The sequence below is a fragment of the Elephas maximus genome, chromosome 22 (assembly GCF_024166365.1).
Source record: "Elephas maximus indicus isolate mEleMax1 chromosome 22, mEleMax1 primary haplotype, whole genome shotgun sequence".
In the NCBI taxonomy this organism is placed as follows: Eukaryota; Metazoa; Chordata; class Mammalia; order Proboscidea; family Elephantidae; genus Elephas; species Elephas maximus.
Genome location: NC_064840.1, coordinates 80,558,723 through 80,575,470, shown reverse-complemented (window position 1 = coordinate 80,575,470; position 16,748 = coordinate 80,558,723). Strand labels below are relative to the sequence as shown.

Here is a 16,748-nt window from a genome sequence, read left to right as displayed (position 1 = left end):
AGAAACCGTTACCGTCAAGTCAGTTCCAACTTACAGCGACCCTATGGGACAGGGAAGAACTGCCCCGCAGGGCTTTCAAGGAGCACCTGGTGGACTCAAACTGCCAACCTTTTGGTTAGCAGCTCTATCACTTAACCACTGAGCCACCAGGGCTCCGATGTTTGTGGTGGCGATTGATATATCTGTTTTTGGAGGAATCATATCAAATTCCCTTTATTCTGTAGTCTCATCCACTGACAGAAGAGACAGGAGTTCTCATCCTAGGCACAGTGCAATCCTCCCCTGATTCCTATCCTAGGTAGTTGATCTTCCTAATAATTTCCCTGGTGAAGCCCTGGTGACATGACAGTTAAACGCTAGGCTTCTAACCAAATCTAACCCACCCAGTAGTGCCAAGGAAGGAAGGCCTGGCAATCTGCTTCTTTAAAGACTTGTTGCTAGGTGCCATCAAGTTGGTTTCAACTGATAGCGACCTTACAAACTACGGCCAAGAAAACCCTATGGGGCGGCTCTACTCTGTCACGTGGGATCACTGAGTCTGAATCGATTCGACGACACCCAACGACAGCAGCCATAATTTCACTAAACTCCAATTTAGAAGCAGTTTTACCATGGACCCTTGATTCTCGGAATTGGAGATTTTGCTCTCAGAGTGTCCATCCTACACCTTCCCCCCCAGCTCTTATCACCAGTTTTCATGTTGTGGTTACGTGGGCAGTTACCTCGCAGTGACTGTCTCCCACTGCTCTGTGCATCCCACGAATGAAAGAGCTCTGCTTTGTCCCCCTTGTGTCCGCAGCGACGAGCACAGAGGCCAGTGCAGAGTCCTCGGTAGGCTCGCAATGAACGACTATGAAGTAAATGCCCTGACGGCCAACGATGCAGTCGGTGTCGGCAGAGCCAGAAGGCTGAAGTTCAGAATTCCATCCTTGATAACACGCTAGCCAAATAAACTTACACTCACTTTAATTATGGTAATAGTTCAATGAATAGCCCTTTCTGCTGTCCTTTATTTTTGTATTTTTTTCATGAACATTATACCTTGACGCATTTAACACTTGGCGGTGCTTATTATTTTAAGAATAGCAATCTTGCATCTAACTCACAAAGGAAGGGAATTAGGAGTTTACTACTAAAACCAAATAGTGTTTTAAGTGACCACAGATAAGTGCGTTTAATGCCTAAGCAATCACATGTTTATTGAATGAAATATAGTCTTAAGGATCTTTTTACTTTCACATTGTTTGAGACATTTATTTGTTAAAGACTCCTTTCACCATCATCGTGAAGCACATGAATCATATAGGGTTTATTGTTTAAAACTCTGCTCTGGCTGTAGGCCAATTTTTTAAACAAAACTTTTCTCATTTCATATTTGCTCCTACACCATCACATCTGTGTAACGAAGCGAGTGGTTTAGGAACACTGCCAATACTACTCCCAAAGAAGAATCTGAGGAAGAGCGTTCTTTGAGGCGAGTGGTGGGGCGATTTGTGATATTGGGCCTCAGTTCCATGCTGGTCCAGTGAGCCATGCCCTTTCCTTACTAAACCAAAAAAAACCCCCTGCCATCAAGCTGATTCCGACTCATAGCGACCCTATAGAACAGAGTAGAACTACCCCATAGAGTTTCCAAGGAGCACCTGGCAGATTTGAACTGCTGACCTCTTGGTTAGCATCTATAGCACTTAACCACTAAGCCACCAGGGTTTCCTCTCCTTACTAAAACCAAAAAAAAAAAAAACCAAACCCATTGCCACCTAGTGGATTCCGACTCATAGCGACCCTATAGGACAGAGTAGAACTGCCCCACAGAGTTTCCAAGGAGCGCCTGGTGGACTCAAACTGCTGACCCTTTGGTTAGCAGCCATAGCACTTAACCACTATACCACCAGCGTTTCCTCCCTTACTAAGGAGTCTGGAAATGCTGCCAGCTCTGCCTTTTATGTTGGAAAACACAGGGCTATTTATGCCTAAGCACAACGCACTGAATTTACCCCCATTGGCTAACATGGTCATCTTTCCTGGTCCTTAAAGACTGAAAGTGAAAAGCAAAATACATGTATTTGATACATAATATGAGTTTGGTAGGTGAGACGTCTACATACAAAGCTTGTTTATTTTAGCGAGATAACTCTGGCTGCAACACTGGATTTGACTGGAAGGCACAGAGAATGGTTGTAAGGAGTGGTCAGGGTGCTGCTGAAAAAATCCAGGCAAAAATCTTCCAGCAGCCTTTCAGCGAGGGCATGAGAGGTATGAAGGTAGGTGTGAAGGCAGAATCGTTGAGTGGTGACTAAATTGGCATGCTAAACAACTCGAATGCTTGTCTAAGGTTCTGATCCTATAACTGGGTGATACCATTATCAAGATACAGCCCTGGGGAAGAACAGGTTTGGAGCTGGAAAATGATGAGTCTTAGAAGTACTGAGTCTGAGGTACTTAGGGGGGATTCAAAGAAGATGTTCACCAGCTACTTGGAAATGTGAATATGGAATGGTGAGAGATCAGGGACAGAGACACGGATCTGGGATTATCACGAAGGAGGAAACGGGTGGACCCAGGGGAGATTATGGAGAATTAGACTAGGGACAGAACCTGAGGGAGTATCTTTATGGTCAGGCAAGGAAAGAGGCACCTGTAAGTGGAATTCAGAAGGAGTAATCAGAGGCTGAAGGGAAATCAGGAGCCTTCAGTGTCACAAAAAGGCAAAGGAGAAGAAGTTTTAATGAAGATGAGTCAACAGTGTCTATGCCAATAACCTGAAAGTCTGCCTCTTCTTTATTTCCAAATATTACTTTAGGTTAATTATGCAAAATTTGGCTTCTTGGCTTTTTTTTTTTTTTCCCCATCAGCTTTAATAACAACTAAAAGAGGAAATTCCAAAGTTTCCTCTTTGAATTCTTTGTATTATTAGAACTGCATGATTTCTCTCAATGTTTTTATGGTGAATTATATAAATATTTTTATATACTTTCATGGACTTCATCTAGAAACATGGAAAATATTTTTACTTAGAATTCTTGTGGTTTAAAATTATAAAAAACTTTTGACTTGTGGTGAATTTTCAGGCTACCGTATTTTACGCAAATAACATCCACCTTCTAGGTTTGCCAACCTCGCCCTCCCCTGACTCCCCCCACAAGGTATTTTCCTAAGTGTCACTGTGCCAATTTTTTTTTTTTTTTAACATGTTGAGGTTAAAAACTTCAGCGTAGTGCACTTACAAAAATACCTCATGGGAAGAGGGCACAGCTGGCAAACAAAGAAGGTGCGAGTTATTTGCCCAAGACTGTACATGCAAAATTACTTATAAAGAAAATCCATCAGAAAGAAATCATTCAATATTATCCATCATTTCTCAAAACTCTTGGAAAGATCGTGACATCTACCCACTTTTCTATTTGCACATATTTGAAATGAGTCTACGGATAAAACACACAAAAATAATCTCCATCAAAATTCTCAAAATTAAGCATTGATTCCTGCCAAGTGGTAATAAAAAATCGCTAGTTTTTTTCCCTGTGCCGTAAAGAAGTCTTCAGTGTAAATATTAAAGAACAGTTGTGTGAGCGAACATTTTTTAATAACTCAAATTTCAAGAAATGTGTTTTCAGTTACAAAGAGCCCTCGTGGTGCAATGGTTGAGCATTTGGCTGCTAGCTGTAAGGTTGGCTGTTTGAACCCACTCAGCCACTCCTTGGGAGAAAGATTTGGCGATCTGCTTCCATAAAGATTACAGTCAAGGAAGACCTACGGGGGCAGGTCTGCTCTGTCACGTGCAGTCGCTACGAGTCGGAACCAACTCGATGGACCTAACAGCAGTAACGTTATTAAGTTACATAGTGAAGTTGTCATACCGAGCTGTATCTTCACCGTGTGTGGCTCCATGGCAACCAGAGAACTGCCTGTGTGTATAGAGTCACTTGTCATAATTTATTGCATAGATTCTATTTAAGACAGGAATTATTTCTTCTCAAACTATTATCCCAAAACCAGTGTTGAGGAGGTAAGATAAAATATTAAAAAATAAAAATTCATGACTATATTCAAATCCCATTGCAAACTCTCATAAAGCATAATCACCAATTATTTAATAAAATAAAGAGTAAATATCACATTCAATACGTTCCCTCTAAGACCTGAATGTAACATTCCCATTGTGGAACAATCACACTACAGAAAGGCTCTTGAAAGTAGGTTTATACAAGATATTTGTTTACTAAAGAACTAAATTAGTTTTGTCCTCTAGTTCACCACTTATGGAAGTTTTGGGTCCTGGATAAAATTAGAGAAATAAAGACCAAACATTAGACTGCCTATTGCATTGTTTCATCTTGGAAATTTTTCAGAAAATGTGGATTGTTTTAAGTAAAAAATTAATATCACTTCTCAGTATTAGCAGCTGAGAAATGTATTCGAAATTTATTCTACATTTCAGAATGTTATCTTAAATTTGGGGTATGGGAGATGGAAGGAAAGACTTTTTCATGTAGGTCTTTATTCAGACCTTCAAAAGATGAAAAGCATAAGACAACAAATATCCATGTACCCACCATTCAGCTTAAGACATAAAGACATTATGAATTCAATTAAAGCCCCTTAGACATCCATCTGATGGGAAGCTCCCTCTTTCCTCCAGAAGTAAACGGTATCTGAAATTTGATATTTATCAGTCCATATATTCCTTTACACTTCTTTGATTTAGATTGTGAGCTTTTATTTTGAAAGATTGTTTTGAATTTTATCATCTTTTTTCCTACATCTATTGAGATGATCGTGTGATATAGTCTTCTGCCAAGTGTTTTCACAAATGTTTTCTTATTTAGTCATTCAGAATATTGATTAGAATTCCTGGTAAAGAGGATGTATGAGAATATATAAAATTACATTTAATGGACACAAGTAACTTTTAACCGTCAATGCTTTTTGCTTAATTTGAATATCTAAAATAGATAAAAATATTATAAGGATAAAAATCTCACTGCAGTCAAGTTTTCTCACTTTAGTAAAACATTAACACTTTGATTCCAGACAAGTTTTTACACGTACTGGTTATTCAGTGATGGATCTTACCAAGGGAGGCATTTCTAAATTAACTTTGGAGGATTAAATATATCTATACATCCTCCAAAGTTAATTTAGAATTGTCTCCCTTGGTAAGATCCATCACTCAATACATCTATACATCCCTAGGAAACCCTGGTGGCATAGTGGTTAAGTGCTACGGCTGCCAACCAAAGGGTCGGCAGTTGGAATCTGCCAGGCGCTCCTTGGAAACTCTATGGGGCAGTTCTGCTTTGTCCTATAGGGTCTCTGTGAGTTGGAATTGACTCCACGGCACTGGGTTTGGTTTTTGATACATCCCTAAAGTTGCTTAAACACAAAATAGAATGAACATGGATTTTATTTTGGAGAAAATCGTCTTCAATTTTTTTTGTAAAAAACAACTTCCACTATTCTCTGAAAATGTTTCATTGCTACTGAATTTATTTCTCCACTCAGTTTTTTATTCTTTTGCTTGATTTTATTAGTTTCTCATCATAAGCCAGAGTCCTCTGTGATATCAGATACAAAGTTAAGAAACTTGTTTAGACCTAATTTTTGGTTTTAACCTGCCTTAAATGAAAATAATAACTGCCGACATAAAAAGGATATTTTGATGATTTAATTTCATGTCAGAAATATAATTTGATTTCTTACTGAAACTCTATCACTAAGTGGTGATACTCTATAAGGTCCATACTTACTTTTCGAAAAAGCTTGTATCCTACTGCCCCATATGCCCAGAGAAAATGGCCCTTCCAACTTCAGAGTGAGGTCTGCTTCTCTCTTCCAACCATCCTTGGGTTAGCTCTAACATTCAGCTTCGTCTCCAAGACTCCCTGCCCAATCCTCCATTACAGGCTCCTGTTCTAGCCTCGTCTCAGAAGTGCCCAGGAGGGTCAACCAGATGCCGGGCCACACCTTCCAACACTTGGCGCTGTTGGTACCACTACAATGGGGTTTCTAATTTAACTGCACGTTTACATAGCCATATGCCCTAAATATAGTTTTCCGTTCTTAACTATGATCATGTGTTTAAAAAAAAAAAAAAGACTTTGTCATCGAGTTGATTCCGACTCAGAGTGACTCTACAGGACAGAGTAGAACTGCCCCATAGGGTTTCCAAGGAGCAGGCTGGTAGATTCGAACTGTTGACTTTTTGGTTAGCAGCCTTATCTCTTAACCACTGAGCCACCAGGGCTTCATGGTCATGTGTTTGGTCTCGATATAAGAACAATTTTAAAAAAGTAAATAATTTCATAGTAAAAAATATAAAGAAGATAAGAATTTGAAAAAGGTAAATACTTTCATAGTAAAAAAGATAGAAAACATTTTTGAGCTATAGGCCAGAACTGTATTTGGAAATGCTATTTGGTTCTAAAATGCATCCATACATAAGCGTTTCAACATCATATAGGGTTGCTATGAGTCAGAATTGACTCGATGGCAGTGGATTTGGTCAGGTTTGGGTGTGTTAGAATCAAAAATTTGTGACTAAAGTTAAATGTTGCATAGTTTCAAAACATTTAAAACCCAAAAACTTCTGAATACTGCTGGGAGCTAAATTCAAAACCAACCAAATTTTTTTAGGTTTGTAAAGTTGAATGAGACAAGTACCACTGAGCTGAAGGCATGTCAAGAGCCACAGCTCTGCTAGAATTAAACTCAGAGTTGGACAGGACACACAACAGGCCAAATTAACCAAACACAACATTTTAGAAAGACACGCTACACATGTGTTTTTCTAGAAACCAGATTAAACTTTTTTTTTTTTAGGCCCAAATTTATCTGTAGACCAAGAGAGTAATCTTTCTATTCTATGTTCTCTAATACTGAATTGGTTTTTCATCAGAGCATATATTATTTTGTTGAAACTGTGTTGATTAATCTGATTCTTTTTACTGTACTACAGGCTATTTCAGTCAGCATAGTCATAACCACTGGTTCATTATTCCATTGGCATGCACGTCTCTCTCTGTAACCTTCAGGCCTCTTCCACTAATGTTTTTCTCACAGTGGAGTACATACAGTCAAAACCTGTAATTATTGGAAATGTCTCCTTCTTTGCTTGGACCAGTTCTTTCTTGTTTTCTTTGGCTATCACTGATAATCTGTCTTGTATCTCTGTAGTTTATAGCTGGGTGCCGTGACACGGTTAGAGGGATCTTGTCGTGACAGCCAGCCTGTCATCTGTCACTTCCTAACAATGTAAAGTGGACAACAGGGCAGCTAACCAGGCTGTCAGTGTCCTCGCTTGCACAATGGAGAGCGGAATGGCTGCCTGGCCAATCCCTTAGTAATAGTGAGACCAACCAGCATTATAATCCGTGACTGAGGAAATCAAAGTAGTTAATGACTGTGAAGTATCCATGCATTTAATGAGATAATAAAAACACAAACTATTGTCTGTATCGGAGGCCTGGTGGCACGGTGGTTAAGAGCTCACCTGCTAACCAAAAGGTTGGCAGTTTGAATCCACCAGGTGCTCCTTGGAAACCCTATGGGGCAGTTCTACTCTGTCCTGTACGGTTGCCATGAGTCGGAATTGACTCGATGGCAACAGGTTTTGGTTTAGTGCCTGTATTAATACTAAAAATAAAATAAAATTATAGGTCTTATTACTGTCCAGGTAGAATTTTAGTTTGTAGGACGAAGCCTAGTTAAGGAGGGCAGTGGTGGATGGTCCCGAAGCCTCTTACTCTGCGCCAGTTGGTCTCCTCTCCTTCTCACTTTCACTGCTCTAATGTTTGCCGCTTCTTCTTGCTTAGACCTTTTCAGTAGGAGCTGTCAGTGTCTCACCTCTGTAATCATCCAGAAGATTGCTAAGTGATATCACCAACATGCAGGCCTAACTGAGAATTTTGTCCTCACTAAGTAAACGCCAACCCGGTACACCTTCCTGGGGCTTTCCTATCAGGCCTATTAATTGTAACGAGTGAACCAGACTAATGAAAGATGCAGTAATAGGAGAAACTGGGTGTGGGGTATATGGGAACTGTCTGTACTATCTTCACAAAATCTAAAACTACCTCAGAATGGAAACTTTGTTTAAAAAAATTACAGTGGATACTTTGTTCCCACCTGACAGTCTGCCCTCATGCCCATTTTATTTGTGCCGTGGAGTGAATTATTCAGCAATGGTCACACATGACTCTACCTGTGACATAAATCTAAATATTTTTCTATCTCAGTGGGCCATGGGCTAGCCTACGATGACTATAAATCCTGAAGCACTGAGAGCCAGCTACTTGGGACTTCTTCTTCCTTGAACAACTCAAGAACAGCAGAGTTTGCAGGGAAAGTCTTTGTATCTCCTGGAAATTAGAGAAGCTGAAGTAACATAAAAGAGCAAGAATGCCCACGAGAAAAGAAAAAAAAAAGTTGGACCAAGAGCCTCAGGGAAGCCCTCTCCTCAAGTACAGGAGTATCTTCTCCTCCCTGCTCTATTCTAACTCTGGCTGGAGGCCCGAGTGCTGAATTTTCCAGTGGGCATAGGAGTGATTTAGAAGGTCATCTGGGCGGTACAAATGGTTAACGCACTGGGATGCTAACTGAAAGGTCGGAGGTTCAAATCCACAGAGAGGCAAGTCAGAAGAGGGGCTTGGTGATCAACTTCTGAAAAACCAGCCTCTGAAAACCCTAGGGAGCCTGGTTTTACCCTGACACATATGGGGTCAACATGAGTTGGAGTTGATGTGAGAGCAACTCATAGGGTCTCTTACTCCATGATTTTCAGGAAAAATCCCAGGAATGAGTATGGCGTTAAGGGGACCTGACTTACCCTCTGGCAGAGATTTCTGTATTTAAACCTACAAGAAACACCCACATCCTTTTTTGACCAGAGAGGTGAGAGCAGAAGGCTGTAAGATAGTGTGGTACTTTGGAATTGTAATTTTAGGGTACATTTTAAGAACGCCTTACTTCGGAGAAAAACATCCAAACAACTAAAAATTTAGTTGAAGAATGATGACTCTCCTGGAAATGATTGTTTTACCTGCTCCAGGTGAACAATCCTCTTTGGTCTGTCAGTGGAGAGAGCCTGTTTTCTGTCATCATGTCTGATCAGACTGAGTCTATTTTGCTTTTAAGAAAACAAATGCACCCCACATCTAAATTTATACTGCAGTAACGTTTCCGCAGGGAATGGATGAGTTTTGTGTCGTCTCTGCTGTCCTGACGGTGAGTTAAGCACGAGTGAAGATTTTTTAAGTGACTGATTTTTACATTCTTAAATGACAGATGTGGTTATTCTAGAACAGGAAGCTCTTTTAAAAATAATTTAGAGAAACATATGCATATGTACAAGTATGGTGTTTATTTTCAGCCTGGAACTTTTACCCTTTCCCTTTTTCTATTTTGTTGTACCGAGAACCAAACCTGTTGCCACTGAGTTGATTCCAACTCAAAGCGACCCTATAGGACAGAGTAGAACTGCCCCGTAGGGTTTTCAAGGAGCGGCTGGTGGATTCGAACCGCTGACCTTCTGGTTAGCTGCCAAGCTCTTAACCACTGTGCCAATGGGGCTCTATGTTGTCAAAGATGATGAGTATTTTCAAAATGTCAAATTCCTAATACCTTGACGTGTTTAGTGAGAACCTCCTGACGGGGTGGTTCTGAATTGTTGTCTCTTGTTATCTCTAGCACTCTCATTTGAGCATCTCCCTCTCCCCTGCTCACGGTACCAGTTTTGGAATATCAAAATCAGACAGACTGATAAACACTCCCTGGGAATGAACAGTGGAGCCAGCGTGGAAACGCAGCTGCTGTGTACAGGATCCCCGAGTTTTGCTGTTGTTAGCTTCTCACATGCCTTTTCCAGTAGGAGAAGTCCATTTTGCAAGTCACCTGCTAAAACGCAAACTGTTTCTTAAAAAAAGGAGTGTTTTATTAAATAAAAATCTGACTGTAGAAATTGCAAATTGAAATTTGATGGCAATTTAATTTTATAGTGAACAGATATCTATAAATATCACCAATTAACTAATTTAGTGATTAAATCTTCAGTGAAGTCACAAATTCATTTTTATAGAATTCTTCTAATGAGCTCAGAAATCCTCCGACTAAGAAGACGGCCCGCCAAACCTTGTCTCATGGTGGCTGCGCACCCTCTCACGTCCGCGGAGCCGGGAGATCTTTCTGAGACTGACTCATCTCCTACAACTTCATCTGCAACTGTTCAGGTCTCCCCATGTGTCAGGTTTGAGTGCAGATAATTTACTATTGCGGGAATCTAATGATCAGAAGAAGGAGCCCCGGTGCCGCAGTGGTTAAAGTGATCGCCTGCTAACCGAGAGGTCAGCGGTTCGAAACCACCTGTGGCTCCTCGGAAGAAAGATGTGTCGGCTTCCGCAGAGACTTAGAGCCTTGGGAATCCTATGGGGCCGCTATGAGTGCGAATCAACTTGACAGCAGTGGGTTTGGGAATGATCAAGATACAATCCTTGGTGTCTTTAATGAGAAACATTGTAAAAAATAATAATGATAATAACTTCCTATGTTCAGCCAACACAAATTAATATGATCAACCAAGGCAAGGAATATTTTTAGATCCCAGGCCTGATTATTTTTGATTTAGATGTGACAGATTTGTTGAATAAAGCTTACAAACCCCCTCTTCCTCTCTACCTACCACCACCCCCACCCAAAACACACACACACACACACACACACACACACACACACTCACAAGGTGGCCCCATTCCATGTGACTGTTAACACACACATCAGCTCCAGGTCACCATGTTTCCTGAGAGAAACTGACTCTACTGAGTATTCCTTTCTTCTAGTATTCATTCCATTACAAGTAACAGTACTGAACTCAATGCTCACAATGTTCCCTAGGAGTATATCAGTTGAGCATGAGAAAAAAAAATCTGGAAGTTTATTATTTTTCCACCAATATATTTGACACCACCTTTGGAGAGCAAACAAAAGGCATACTGTCAAGTGGACAGACCTGGACAAAATGTTACTGTTTGTTCCTCACAAGCACAGAGGTATATTTAAGCAAAGAAAGACATTCCACCACTCTCCTGGGACTTCCTTTCTTCAGCTGTATTATACCAACATGTTCACACCACTGAGGTTCAGGTTGTGTCGGAATTTAAAATGCAGACTTCTATTTGCCAGTGATTAAATACCACAGCTATAAAAATTCATATTAGGTTGGAAACTGGCTTTAAAACATCAGAGAACAAACGAGGTTTATTGGAAAAAATGTGGGTACACATTAAATTACGGTAGAAGATATGAAAATAAGGAATGTCCTTGTTTGACAGATTCTATACCTACACAATAACACCTCAAAGTCACCAGAAGTCACCTGGCTTGGGATTATGTTTCAAATCCAGGCTCACTGACATTCGTGAAGCTTTTGGCAAACACGGGCCAAGTTTCGAGCAAGGCTGGGCAGAATGCTTCTTTCATGTGGAACCCGTGTGAAACTCAGTGGCTTTGGCTAGGTTTCACCTTGAGTTTCACGTTCAAACAATCCAAAGTTTCAAAGTAAAATTAAAGGGTGAAGAGAAACAAACCAAAAAAAAAAGAAGAAGAAATGACAGGAAAAGAACAGCTTGCCTCGGAATGGAATGGTCGTCTACACCTTCTAGTCCCATTTTATCCTGGCGCCATTTTCCTCCACTGCTGAACTTGCCTTTAGAGATACAAGTGAACTTAGTGTGGTCAGATCAGGACTTCCCAGTACTAAGTGGGGAGGGTCATGCTAGATCCTCAGACGCCTGGGAGACATTAAAGCACGTGCTCAAAATAGCAGAAATCCAGTGCCGTCCAGTTGATTCCAACTCATAGTGACCCTACGGGACAGAGTAGAACTGCTTCATAGGGTGTCAAAAGAGAGACTGATCTTTTAGCTAGCAGCAGAAGCTCTTAACCATTGCACCACCAGGGCTCCCAAAATAGCTGAAGGAGTTAAAAATATGATGATTAATGGGATCCTTACAATGTAGGTTTGACAGGCAGAAGTAGCCTTCAAATGCCCAGGTTTTGGAAGCAAACAGTTCGACTTAACATCTCTAGGTTTTCCTAGTGTTAACTCAAATTCTCAGAGATCAAATTGCATGTGCTCCTCATCTAAGGAGACCTCTCCCAGTGTTCCCCATAAGTCTGCCCCTTTGGAAACTCTTCCTGCAGCCCCTAGCTTCCTTCCTTCTCAGCAAGGTGCAGGGGACCGGCAGGCCGTGTCAGCTCTAGAGAGCCAAGTCCTTGACTGGGACTTAAGCAGTCTCCTGACCGCATTAGGCTCCTTCTGTTGGCTAGCCTCAACACAGCACGTAGGGACAGTTGGCCGAGGGCCATCAAGCCTGGTATCTGGTTGAGGACTTCAGAAATACTTTACGGTTGTGGGGAGGAAAAAAAAAATAACAGACTTAAATTGTAATTTACCCATGAGTTTTCTATAAAAAGAACAGTTTAAAGTTGATAGAATGGCTAAAAAATGATACATTTTCCCTATCTTAGGAAATACGTTTTTTTTTTTTTTCCTTATCCCTTACACTGCGGATGTTCTCTACCATAATAGACTTTCGGCTACTGAGTTTTTCTTTTCAGTTGTCCTTAAAATTTATTTTCTTCCTTTTTTTTTTTTTTTTTAAAGTTACCCAGAAGATCACTGTGTGTTTAAAATGCATGTTTTCTTTTGACTTGTGGTCTGTGAGACCAGTAAACTTCTTTGGGAAAAAGAATCTTGAAATTCCAAGGGCTTGAGTGTTGATGTTAGAAAAAGCATTTGTTAGGCCGGAGGCGCATGGTGGCTTGGCGACAGCAGAGCACTCAAGTGAGGGCTTGACAGCAGCAGGTTCTGAGCACTGCTGTTAGCTTTTAGCTGTTTGCTTGGAGTGGAGCAACCAGTTGTCATAAAGTCTATATAGTGACACAGTCTTGCCACAAAACAGTCTTTTCCTTTCAGTCAGGGGTCCCCATACAAGTAAAACCTAAAGAGATATCAGCGAAAAGCCCAAAGCTCCAATAAATTGTTTAAAGGAAATGCTATCAAAGCATTAAAGCAAAAAAAAAAAAGAACAGACTTTTTACTGAACATAGTAAATACCCAGATTCAAAGTAAATGGTGTGTTTGAAGTTAAAAGTCCACAGATCAAAGTACTTTGCAAAATGTCAAGAGCAAGAATAAGGAGGGGGAGAGAGAGGAGGCACAGAAGGCTATCCAAATATCATACTGTCACATCAGAGAAACCTGCCAGCAAACATACCTCGCAGAAGATAGCTTGGTATTCTCAAAACTGAGTCACCTAAATGGTGATAAGAGTATACACCAAAAAAAAAAAAAAGCCCTAATTCCAAGATAGCAATTAATAATACAGTGATGAAAGAGAGAACAAAGTATAATACAGCTATCTTATTGCCCTTAGCGAACAATTACTAGTATATTTCCTTTACTCAGGTGGCCGCATCTCTTTATTTTTTTAAAATAACCTGAGAAAGTTAAAAATAAGTAAGCAGTCTAAACAGCCAAATTATGCTGTCTGAAGGCCCTCTTCCTGTCCTGCAGTCGGGCTTAATTAGAGCTCTGATCCACTGGTCAGTCACAGACTAGTCAGTACAACAGGTCAATATCACAGACATCTTTAAGCCAAGTTTCAGATTCCAGCCACAAAAATACACAGACGCTATTGCTGCATTCTGGAACACAACATTTACCTGGAAATTGCTGGCAGCCCCCAGCTTATTTTCACTATAAATAAGTTATTTAAAGGCATTAGTGGCGAACATATCACAAACCAATTAAATAATTCTGGAATAAAAATCTTACCTACAGGCAGCTGACTTCGAGGGTTGTTCTAAACGGAGGAAGCAGGAGTCAGTGGCCTTTCACACGTAGAGACTGTTTATTTAGCCCTTTTTAAAAGGTCTTGAACTCCAAAGGTTTCAGATTAAGGCCCATCCAAGTGTCTGAAGGGAAAAAAGGCGAGATAGAAGGCAAATAAGAGAGGGAAGGAATCCCAGCTGCTGGGTGGTGCTACAGGTCTGGGAGCATTTGAGCTATTTTCAGCAGGAACAGCAGCCGGGCTTGTCAGCAAAGGGATGAAATGCCTGAATCACCACCCCCACCCCCCAGCCCCCACCCCCAGAGGGAAAAAAAAAACACAAACCAGGAAACCCACAACAACTTGGTTCATTGTGCAAATAGTCATTTAAATTTTGAGGAAAACTGCCAGCACTATTGAAAAAAAAAAAACACTTTACTGGAATCTTAAAGAAACACAGTTCCTTGCCATAATGCCCAAGTTTTCAAAACGATTTACCTGAGTCGTTGAAAATAAGATGTTACATGTATGCCTTATCAGAGGTGGAGATTTTTCTTCTGGTATTTATTTGCTTGCTTATATGGGTCTTAAAAAAAAATATTTTAGATCTCTCGGCAGGAATGTCTGTAGTTGGGCTATTCTTCTTAAGACTGAAGGCGAATGGTTTATTTCTAGCAGACACCTAAATTTCCAGTTTCATCAACTATGCTATTTTTGAAAGCTACTGGGTTGCGCTGTTGACACTTCTTATCTCTTGGCAGAGACTGGGGACCACGCAGGGACAAGATGCAGACAGACTCTAACCCCTGCTTCTGCCTCCACAGGCCAGTGAAGAATAAGTCAGATTAAGTCACCAACCAAGACCTGCAAACTTTGAGCTTTTTCATTTCTAGCATTAAAAAGTAAGGTCTAGAAGTTGTATTCATTCACTCCTTTATTCTCTTACAGCTCATTCATTCATTCGATCACTCGTCAAACATTGCCATGGCAAGCAATCCCACGTCTACCATATACCAGGTGCTCGTGCTCGAAGAATATGACCGTAGGTACAATAAACAGGGCCATGGCCTCGGGCAGTTCACAGTCATGATAAAGAATGGAAATGGAATTGATGACAAACTTTTCCAGCTTCTTTTTCAGTTGATGAGACTGTTGAAGCCATACCTTCTTGAAGGAAGGTGCTGCGTGTCATCAGACCGACTCCTGGTTTCCATGATCTTATTACGCCTTTCCTCACCACTAGGAAGGCAAGTTGGCGACTTCCTACTAAGGAAACTCTTCTTTTTTCTTTTTAATAAAAGCCCTATCCCATGTATTGTATTTCCCATAACTAAGAGAATGCTTAAAATAGCCAGAAAGTATTACTGAGAAGTCCTCCATCAGAAAGAGCTTGGTTATGAGATGCTGTATTACGAAATCCAATACTTTCTTTGCAATTAAAGAAAAACACTGGAATTGATCACAGAAAATACTGAGGATTATGTATGACATGAAAAAGGGACACATGACTGCTTTATTTCAAGTAATACAGGAAAATAGCAAAACCCATCAGCTTAATACACCTTATATTAAAGCTATGTAGATATTTAAATTTCAGAAAAGTTCAAAATTTATAAACCAAAATTTTAAAGATTTGCTTTATCTAAAATATGTACATCAGTTTTAAAAAAAGCAAATAAAACATGATCGAAGTGCCCCCAAACAGGTTTGATTTTAAAAATTGCTGTAGAGTTTTTTTCTGTTCACTTATTTTAAATGGTTGCATTTTAATGTCTTAACTATACGCCAGTTAAAAATACTGCTAGCAATCGGCCATCTAACATGCATCAGTTGATCTCAACACACCTAGACCAAAGGAAAATGAACAACACCAAGGTCACAAGGTAATTTAATTATGAGCCCAAGAGACAGAAACAGCCACATAAACCAGAGACTGCGTCAGCCTGAGACCAGAAGAACTAGATGGTGTCCAGCTACAACTGATGACTGCCCTGACAGGGAACACAACAGACAACCCCTGAGCGAGCAGGAGAGCGGTGGGATGCAGACCCCAAATTCTCATAAAAAGACCAGACTTAATGGTCTGACTGATACTAGAAGGACCCCAGTGGTCATGGCCCCCAGACCTTCTGTTGGCCCAGGACAGGAACTATTACCAAAGCCAACTCTTCGGACAGGGATTGGACTGGACAGTGGGATGGAAAGGGATACTGGTGAGGAGTAAGCTTCTTGGATTAGGTGGACACTTGAGACTATGTTGGCATCTCCTGTCTGGAGGAGAGATGAGAGGGAGAAGGGGGTTAGAAGCTGGCAGAATGGATGTGAAAACAGAGAGTGGAGGGAGGGAACGGGCTGTCTCATTAGGGGGAGAGCAATTGGGAGTATGTAGCAAGGTGTTTGTAAGTTTTTGTGTGAGAGACTGACTTGATTTGCAAACTTTTACTTAAAGCACAATAAAAACTTAGAAATATATATGCATTTTACTTGGCCACAATGCTAAATGGTAATTCTACTGGCAAAAATTGAGACTAGCCTCAGATAAACAAATTTTTTTTTAGTTGTTTTTACATTTTTCTTCTTCTTATAATAGCTTATAATAAAAAGGAAAATACATTTTAAAATTGTCCTTCTTGGAGAAACTATGGTAGTTAACCACAGAAATAAAGATTAACTATTTGATTACTAAGTCAACCATTATTTTTAAATGCTAATCTGCCTGCTTTTCACATCTTTCCTAAAGGGAAGCCCATTGTTTCTTGCTTAACTATTTGGGTCATATGATGTCAAAATCTGGGCTTGAAAGAACAGGTTATGTCCCTGGTAGCTGTATTCATTTAGGAGGAATCTTATCCTACCACGGGGCTTGCCAACGTCTCCTTTGTTCCCCAAGGATCCCAATTGTCCTAACAGCATGTAAGTAAG

General features: G+C 40.4%; 1 protein-coding gene across 7 annotated transcripts in view; it reads right to left on the bottom strand.

Moving 5' to 3' along the window:
• The window catches only part of SORBS2 (sorbin and SH3 domain containing 2), a 200,995-nt gene extending 186,890 nt beyond the window's left edge, over positions 1-14,105 (bottom strand). For 4 of the 7 annotated variants that reach the window (XM_049866910.1, XM_049866909.1, XM_049866918.1 and 1 more), the window contains exon 1: positions 13,832-14,105. The gene's annotated coding sequence lies outside the window, so the exon portion shown is untranslated. The remainder of the gene's footprint in view (positions 1-13,831) is intronic. The other 3 variants (XM_049866911.1, XM_049866919.1, XM_049866921.1) reach the window with 2 other exon arrangements.
• Positions 14,106-16,748: the final 2,643 nt, after the last annotated feature.